The sequence below is a fragment of the Brienomyrus brachyistius genome, chromosome 2 (assembly GCF_023856365.1).
Source record: "Brienomyrus brachyistius isolate T26 chromosome 2, BBRACH_0.4, whole genome shotgun sequence".
NCBI lineage: Eukaryota > Metazoa > Chordata > Actinopteri > Osteoglossiformes > Mormyridae > Brienomyrus > Brienomyrus brachyistius.
The window spans coordinates 14,447,675-14,457,261 of NC_064534.1; the positions used below are offsets into that span (position 1 = coordinate 14,447,675).

Here is a 9,587-nt window from a genome sequence, read left to right on the forward strand (position 1 = left end):
GTGAAATTCCCTGAGATTATCAGACTCTTACACGCTTCCCATCCATTACCTCACCACATCGTTTTATATCCACTTCATCTCTACCACTATTGTGTACATATATATTTTTTCCCAGTTCAATTTTGTTACAATGGTGTCAGCAATTCATGCACATGTCAGTGACGAACCCTGTGTAGTGATATATTATGAAAATCTTTTCCACATAATGAAGAAAAACAAAAAAATCAAACACAAGGAATTTGATTTAATGATTTTAGATGTACGCAGAGGTGAATTTTTATCCCCCAAAAATGTTTGCTGCATTGATGGCCCCATACATGGTGTGTTTGTTTTTTTCTTTCTCTTAGTTTATCCATTCATTTCATTTTTTTAATTAGACTTCCTTCACTGAAATCATCCCTTTCTGTAATTTTCATTAAAGTCTGTCAATTGCTGCGCATTTACTTGCAAACTGTTTCACACCACATACATGAAAAGTGCATTTGAGAAATTCCACTTCAAAAGAACTGAGTGAACGACGGGAAAAATAAGATGAGAAGGCATCACTTTAATTAAAAGGATGTGTACTTATCTGCTATTACATCCACAATGACAGCATGAGACTGCAATTAAAGAAACAGAACCATTTCCATGACCTTACTGTCAGCATGAGATAACTTTGCTTATCTCCTGTTATTTATAGGAATATATAATGTTTTGCTAGGGAAGTTGTTTGAGGAATGGGAACACATGTTTCGCCAGGAATATTTTTTGTGGAAAGGTCATCACTGGTCAACCATTGCTTAATTTTATTTGATTTTTACAGCAGTGAATCAGTAAAGGCAAAAACAAATTTGCTGTCTATAGATGATTCTGTACAATGATTTTCTTTGATTCTATAAGTGATCTATCACTTTATTTAGCCTGCAAACGCCTTTTTCCCCTATCAATTTTTTCTTGCGAGGACTGGCCACCAATAAGTTGTCAACCTTTATATGTGCTGGCAAGGAAAAGCCATTCGCTGCAATTCCAGTATGAAACATTCCCTGTCTAAGTAAACTTAACAATTAAGCAAGGCAATAAAGTTGCACGCTATAAAATATACTGAATAATATGTCTCTCTGTGTGATCATCATCTCTGGAAAGAATCAGATCATTAAGACCAAGCAGTTGAAACAGCAATGCAGAGATGTGGATTGTTTTAAATTGCCTTAAGCTTTTATTTGAATTAATACCTCAGCTTCCAGGAAACAACAGGAGGCTGTGCTTAATGCAGATCACCCCCTTTCCATGTGGCTTCCCACTGCCGAATTTAATGATGCCTAATAGCATAATGTACAGTAGATGTTTGGAGCCGCCAGGGAAGTGATGGTGAAACTTTTATCACGCAATTTAACTCTAGGGGGTTCCTCTGTGGGAGGCTGGGAGAAGAAGAAGATGACCATGGTGAGAAGGAAGATGAAGATGCTGTACCATCTCTGCCCCACCAGACCTTGAATGGTGCCCATCTGCCAGCCACAATGACTGTAAAACGTTTAATAGAACCCTGGCTATTGGGAAGCTAGCCCTAGCTATGGGATAAAGCTTTCTCAAGTATAATTTATTACGCTAAGAGTCATTAGTCATTCTCTAAATACAGTGGGCATTGACGTTACAAGGTTTTTTCCCTTTTCTTTTACGCCAAGCCAAGGGCCAATTAGAATACTAACAAACATAGGATACCGCAAGGTAGTAAACAACTTGTTTGCGCTCGTCTGCTTCCCCTGTCGACGAAGCCTGCTGCCAGCAGCAGCAGTGGGGATCTGGATCTTTTGTAGCTGCTGTAACCCTTGGCTCTGCACTGCCGTTGTCCCCTCCAGAATGTCTCAGTAAAACAGACGTTGGGTAAGCATCCGTCGACTTCGAAATGAGAATTCTGAATTCCTTGTGTTGTTCTTAGCCGCTTTTAGACAGTTCATGTAATATCTTACAAGGGCTGTGCACAGTGTTTTGGAAAAGCAAGTTCACGAAATGGCAACGCAGCATCAGCTGAATCAGGTAAGGTGTGGTGCTATATTTATGTAATATCTTAACAAAATTATGTAAGATGTTTGCTACTATATTTTCGTAAAACTATAATAATAGAAAGTTACAATTTGTTATTATTTTTTATTATTAAACAGTAGCAGGTTTCCCAGAATATGACTTATTTATTTGTTTGTTGGTTTATTAAACTCACATTCTGTATATACTATTTATAGGTCTTCTAAGACTGATGGTTTATGTTTGTCTTCTATAAGAATATGCATGTCAAATAGTGACCCAGAGCCTACCTTGGAAGCTATGGATGCAAGGCAAGGAATAACACACATAGTCAACTTGGCAACTCCAGTTAGCCTCAGCATGTTTTGAGACTGTGGGGGGAAACCGGAGAACCTGGAGTAACCCCACAACGCCATGGGGGAGAACATGCAAACTCCAGTAGAATGAAGCCTTTGGTGGGCACTCGAACTCTGATCCCAGTGGTGTGAGGTAATAGTGCTAACCAGTGTGCCACCATGTTGCACCATTGATCAAAGTCAATAATTTAATTCAAGATTTAATTGGCCATGTGCAAGCCTATAGAAATTCCTACTTGTTGAACCAAATAAGTAATAGACAATTGATGTGCAACAACAGTGCAATGAAATAAGCAACAATTCGCTACAATAATTCAATGTGAGAATAGCGGACAACTGCATTTCTTTTCAAGTAAAGTCAGTGATTTGTGTATGAGCACCAGTAATGCAAAGGCTGACATGTGTAACATGGTGCAGGTGGTGGAAACATCTTGAGTGGCGTGTGGAGACTGTTGAACTGTTGAAGTCATATTATTGATGATTCATCTTGCCTGCATGCACAAAGTAGTGCTTATTAGTTTGTTGAAGATCAAATTAGGTCAAAATGTTTGTGCCATTTGTACTACAGATTTAATTATGTAAATTTACAGAGCTGAGATGGAAATTTTTCATTTCTTTTTATGTAATAGTCATACTTAGGTGAAGTAACTCCTTTAAATATTCTTTTTCCTGGAATATTCTGAATGCAAATCTAATTGTTTAACAATTACATTTCCATTTTGAGTAAATACATGTAATTTCTGAATGCTGCAAAGACATTAGAGTAACATTTTATTATCAGAGAAGCAACACAAGAACTAGTATTTGTCTTACACTGATCTGAAACTCATACTTACATCTGTAAATATTGACCAATCGACTGCTGTTCATGGAATGTTCAGATATATATAGAATGCATTCCGACAAATACCAAACCACTAACATGGTTCACAGTTATATTTATTTCTTTTTATTATATACACTTCCCTGATAATTAGAGGTGAGTGTAAAAACATATTTGGGTAAGTTGGGGCACATTAGCAACATATATTTTCACAATGATATATTTTCACAAGGAAATTAACACAGAGTACCACAGCAGATTTTCTAGAATTAAACATATACCTGTAGAGACTATGTTAATATGACTACATATTAAATGATGGTAATACTCAGATACTAGGATTGTGCAAATATAATATAAAAATATAGCATATATAAGCATCTTACATAATTCTGTTAAAATGTTATATAAATATAGGACAAAAAAAAGTTTCACTAGTCCATTTATATAAATATAAATGTGCAAACTGTAAATCACAAATAGAATCAGAATATCTGTATGACAGTCTATTGGCTGCTGATGATTGCAGGCATGAGAGAGGGGTCATGCAGAGGACTGGATCTGAAGGTTAGATCTGGCTGACACATGCATCTGCCCTCTGGGTATTATCATAAGCCAGATGTCTGGGTATCACCGGTGATCTGGGCTCAGATTAGGATGTCTGATAACGGCAAAGCGAAGGAGTAAAAAGAGTTGCTGTATATTTTATTTATGATATAAATGCAAATGAAAGTGGAATGCCCCAAGTCAACAATCACGGTTTGACGCCGAAGAAAGGACGATTACATACAACGTTAATGCAATAGCACTGGCTGTTTGCCTTGCTAATAAGTCTATTTCTAAATAGAGATGTAGATTAAAAAGATCCATATGGCAGAAGGGTCAGCTGCATATTATAGCTCTTTGTAAAAGAAGACCACATAATTGCAGTCATCATTGAATGGGATAAGAAGATACACTATGCAGAGCTTCCTGTACAACACTAGTTCATTTCTATTCAATTCAAAATTTTAACAGAAGTCTAAGTACGAGAGTGGCAAAACAATTTAGTTCTAGATAGAAATATTCTGTACCAGCTGGAGATGCTTCAAGTATTTCAATAGCCAGATAGGAAAGCCGAAAATAATCTAATTTCAAATGAAACAGCGTGGGCCAGCTGTTCCACTATAGCGATAGTGAATTTCTGACAAAACCATAAAGTGGCTTTATGGTTGTATTCCTCAGGGGAAAGAATGGTACCCCATTCCATGGGTGTCAGTTCCCAGTGGGCAACCACTTTATACTACTTTTGGTTCCAGCTGAGCTCATAATTGATTGTTTGATTTTTCCCATTTCACCCCTTTGCCCCCCTCAACACATCCACATACCAAGCATCCGGTTCAGAACCCGCCCTGGCTTGGATTAACCGTATAGGCATTTGGGTAATATTCTCCCTGTGTTAGATGTATTTCTGAATTTCATGACCCACCAACCACCTCCATTTATTTCTGATGTGACGCCATGTGTGCTGCTGCCCAGGGGTCCAGTCCTGTACCTACAGTACCATAAGCGAGGCTGGTCCTCGCAGTCACCCCCAAAGTATAATCACCCATTCCTGCACCTAGTGTTTTCAAGCTCTATCTCACTGCTCCATTTTTGCGTTGGTTCTTCCTCCTCGGTGTTGGTTTTCTGGTTTGATTGATTGGGTTTGGACTTTTGGCTTGTTCTCTGGTTTCTGGCCCAACTCTGTGTATCGCATCCTGGTTGCTAATTGCTCAACCTTGCTCAGTCCCTCAGCTCTGTCATTAATGATACCCATTGCAACTGATCACTTGAGTCCTTCTTAGCTACAAACCTCACAGTCAAGTCCTGCTGGCACTGAAGCACCATGTTGGTGGATGTGCAGCTTTAAGCCAATGTTTGAAGGCAACTTTTGTGGTTTTTAAGGCTTCTGCAGATTCTCCCACTAGAGATAAGACCATATCTCCAACTGCAAGTTTTTCATTGCTTTTCCCTCTGTTTTTATTTTTATAAACACCCAGCTTCAGATACTTAATCCTTGATTATCTCAGTGGTAATAAAATCAGGATAATTTGCACCAATTTCTACTATTTTCACAAGATCTGAGCAAATCATCCATCCAACCATCCATCCATTTTCCAAACCGCTTATCCTACTGGGTCACGGGGGGTCCGGAGCCTATCCTGGAAGCAATGGGCACGAGGCAGGGAACAACCCAGGATGGGAGGGCACACTCACACACCATTCACTCACACATGTACTCCTACGGGCAATTTAGCGACTCCAATCAGCCTCAGCATGTTTTTGGACTGTGGGGGGGAAACCGGAGTACCCAGAGGAAACCCCACGACGACATGGGGAGAACATGCAAACTCCACACACATGTGACCCAAGCGGAGACTCGAACCCAGGTCCCAGAGGTGTGAGGCAACAGTGCTAACCACTGCACCACCATGCCGCCCCTCTGAGCAAATCAAAAGTGGACAAATGGCATAGAGAGTTACATTCTCCTTTCAAGTAATAAAATATTACAGCGCCTTCAACAATAACAGGGGTGTTGTTAATCAGGAAAACTGCACCAATTAACAGAATTATTCATTCATAAAATGTAAGTGTTTATTTGTGTTCACCTTTCCCAGGTAAAGAGAAGCATCATTTCCTACAAAGTTAGGATTTCCCTGGCTGTTCCCTCTGTCCCCCAGATTCATAAAAATTTTAGATGTGATTGTGCAGTCTGTTAAACATTCAGTTTTAATTATAATGCTTCTGACCAAATGTTGACAGAGTCCCTCATAGTGATGAATTCACCTTGTGTTGTTCTGCATTTGGGAAGCGGACACCATTACTCTGCTTCCTGAATCATGTATCGAATTTAATTTCTGTTTCCTCAAATGTACATATAAGTGAAACTAGAGAAACGCTCTTCATGATAACTATCAGCAGTTTGGAAGTTTAGTTCTTTTACTATATACAGTACCAAACCCACTTCAGACCATTATCAAAGAAATCCTTATTTTCATTACAGAATGACATGTCGTTCCTTCACTTGCTGTACCCATATCTGTTCTGCTTGCTAAGAAAAAAGCCCCTTTGACATTGCATAACCCTCTTTCGCACAGAACACTCCAGCCATATTCTTTAAATCGACTGCATTATTTTCTTTGAAAAGAAAAATGGGCCATAGATGATTGCTAATAATTATACACCTCAGGTGGTTGAAAAGTATAACCTATGGGGGCTCCTCAGTCATGTCCTTTCCCTGTTTTTTTCTGTGTCTATGTGTGTTTGTGTGGGTGGCTGGCTTATACCATATAAAGTCACCTGCATTGGTCACCTCAGCTGTCCCCCAGCATGTTGCCATAGCATGCAATTCTGTGTTAATCCACAACTAACCTCCTTCCTTTTGATCTTCCACAAGTTATTATTGGAATAAGATTTACAGAGAGAATTATAAACAGACTATCAACCTCCAGGTCTCCTTTTTATCCTTTAGCGTCCTGCTTATTTTCATATTCTCTTTTATTGTCTTTTTAATTGAGTTTTCAAGTTACAATATTAATAATTTGTAAGATTTAACCTATGAAATTGGATATTCACTTGCAGAAATGCTGCTGAATTTTTACTGTTTTTTTCCCCCCTTCAGACTACTTTCATATCAAAAATGGGTCTGGATTCTGCTCCACTACCAAGACCTCAGTTTCGTTATAGCTAGCTTTCCATGATGTAGCTTGTCAGGCCTACAGTTAGCTATCTTTATATGACAAGTTTCCGAGCTAGCATCATTGGCCATTATTTGTCAGTGACAGAAGGAGGTGATTTTACCTAAGACATATTTTGGATTAGCAATGAAACTACAGTATGGCAACACAGCATGAAAACGCTGAGCCTAACACTTAGCACTAATAACTGGCTACCTGCTATGATGAACACTTCCACATAGCTATGAACCTAATGGAACATCAACATGTTTATATATTTTAACTAATACACTATGTGAGTGAAGCAGGGCCTAACATTACATCTCACAGTCACACTGGAGCTATAAATCACTGGATTTAAATCATAACTAGGTACATTTTTGCTAGCTTGTCATGTCTTAGACTAGCTAACATTACCTGGCAAGTTAGTTAGCTAGTGTTATTGGCCTGTGTCTATGTTAAAGAAGGAGGTGACTTCACTAAAAATTAATGTCTTTGATACAAAAATTAAACTAATATTAACTTTCCAATAACTACATGTAGTAGATTATCAGCAGCATAACATCCTTCAAAGTTCCCTGCTATTCTAAATTAACTGTCTTGTTAAAGTGTACTGCCAGCCAGTGTATCGAAGGTGGGGGTCCGTGACCCCGATGTTAAGCTTGCACTGCTGTGCTGGCAGAGGGGCCTGGAGGCCTTGATGCTCAGCTCACAACTACATTTCTGAAGTGCCCTTTTTGTGCTAGCAGTTCCCTTACCAAGGAGCACAGTCCTCCAGGTGATCAGTTCGCAACATATGTTTTGGGGGCAGGGGGGTGCATGAGGGCCTTGGTAGTTAGCTGTTACTGTAGTGGGCCCTAGTGGTCATTTTGCACTTTATATGCCAGGGGACCTCGAGGCTAACTTGCAATTTTCGTAACACTTTACTTAAGGTGACATTTTCAGTAATTTTTAAACACATTCATAACAAATAATACTCCATCCATAAAGCATTATAAACATGGCTATATACAGTAGTGCATTGTACATGAGAGCTTCATAAGGCAGTCATAATGCGTAATAGACACGCCTATCGTGTTTTATGCCTTTTTATAATTATTTTAATAAAATAAATAAAAATAATTAAAATCAGGACCTTAAATAGAATGTTGCTGAACTTTTTTCTGGAACCATAACGTTTTCCAGAACCAGGGCTTTTTGTTGTGTTCACACCACAGGAACTCAGCCTGTAGTTTGATTGTAGTTCCTTGGAGACAGTTCCGGAACCCTTTTTAGTGCCTACTCCATTTGAATGCAAACTACTAGGGAAGAGCTTACAGCCATAGCTTGCCAATTAGTTGACCACAAGCACCACCACTAGCTAGAAGTTAAGTAGAAATGTGGTGAAAAGAGATAGAAGTGGCGGAGCAAAAATTGAGCATACATGTATGATATTATTTTTGTACCTCAATTACATTGAATACTTCATTTATTACATTCTTTTCTTGCTTCTCCATATTTCTTATACTTATTTTCAATATACTTTTGTCTAATATCACCAGTGCTAGCAGTGAAACTTGGCAGCATGTGTTAGTGGGATAACGTTACATTTTTCATTCTGTGGAAAATGAAGGATTGATCTGCTGGCCAGTTTAATAATAATCATAAACATATTGCAAGTCGTATAAGTAAAATGTAAATAAAAGGCTGCGTCCCATTTTGATTGCACTCAGCCCCCAAACAAAACAACTGTAGGTTGCAACTGTGTTTATCCTCCCATAGTTCTGGTGTGGCGGTGTCATTTCGTGTGAAATTATGTGTAACATATGAGATTTTTGCATCTCCCATGGTTATTTAGCTGAAAGGTTCTAGTTCTTGTCCTGTGGTATGAAAGCTGCACATGAAAGTGACCAGGAGGTACAAAGGTTCAGGTTGAGATAGCCCAGGAACTTATAAACCAAGACCAGGTTCCAGAACTTCTGTGTGAAAGCAGCTAAAGTTCAGGGGCCCTCGTGGTCAACTCTTGCTATAGATGCAGAAGGTCCTGGTGGTCGACACGCACTTATATATTCCAAAGGTTCTGGTGGTGGTTAAGTTGCACTGTATATGTTGATGGTTAATATGTGCTGTATATGTCAATGGGCCCTAGTGGTCAATTCTTGTGCTATATGCAGAGGACCTTGGTGGTGAATTCACATTTCATATGAGAGTCATAGTGTATAGCTTGCACTATAATTGTTGTGACTCATGCCATTTACCACTTTAAGGCGTCCTCTAGCCCAAGGCCCTGAGGCACTAGCCCCACTGGTCCGGTCCATATTTCAACCAAGGTTTTACCTCTACTATGAATTTCATAAATTTTGTCACATATTGCTGATTCAGGTCTGTGGTCTTTTTTGATGTTAGGTTTTTTTTTATATAATGTTTCACATTTATATTATTAAGCCTCTATCTTATGGGGCGCCATTTGTAAACATTTTTGTATTTGCCACTTTTTCAACATTTTTCTGATAAATGGTGTTGTGGATCATCAGGTTTTTTTGCTGTGTAGATTTTGTTCAAAATTGTTTAACATATGTAAATGTAAATGGTATGTCTATATATAAATTTTAAATGTAAATGTTAAATATAAATGTTAAATATAAATGTTAAATGTCAAATATAAATGTTAAATGTTAAATATAAATGTTAAATGTAAAACTTTAATGTTAAATATAAATGCTAAATGTT

At 38.4% G+C, this 9,587-nt stretch overlaps 1 long non-coding RNA gene across 1 annotated transcript; it reads left to right on the plus strand.

The window, feature by feature from the left end:
- Positions 1–1,338: 1,338 nt before the first annotated feature.
- LOC125722347 (uncharacterized) lies at positions 1,339–6,641 on the plus strand. The gene is made up of 3 exons (XR_007386315.1): positions 1,339–1,863; positions 1,953–2,016; positions 2,259–6,641. It is a non-coding gene; the product is annotated as an uncharacterized LOC125722347 (long non-coding RNA).
- Positions 6,642–9,587: the final 2,946 nt, after the last annotated feature.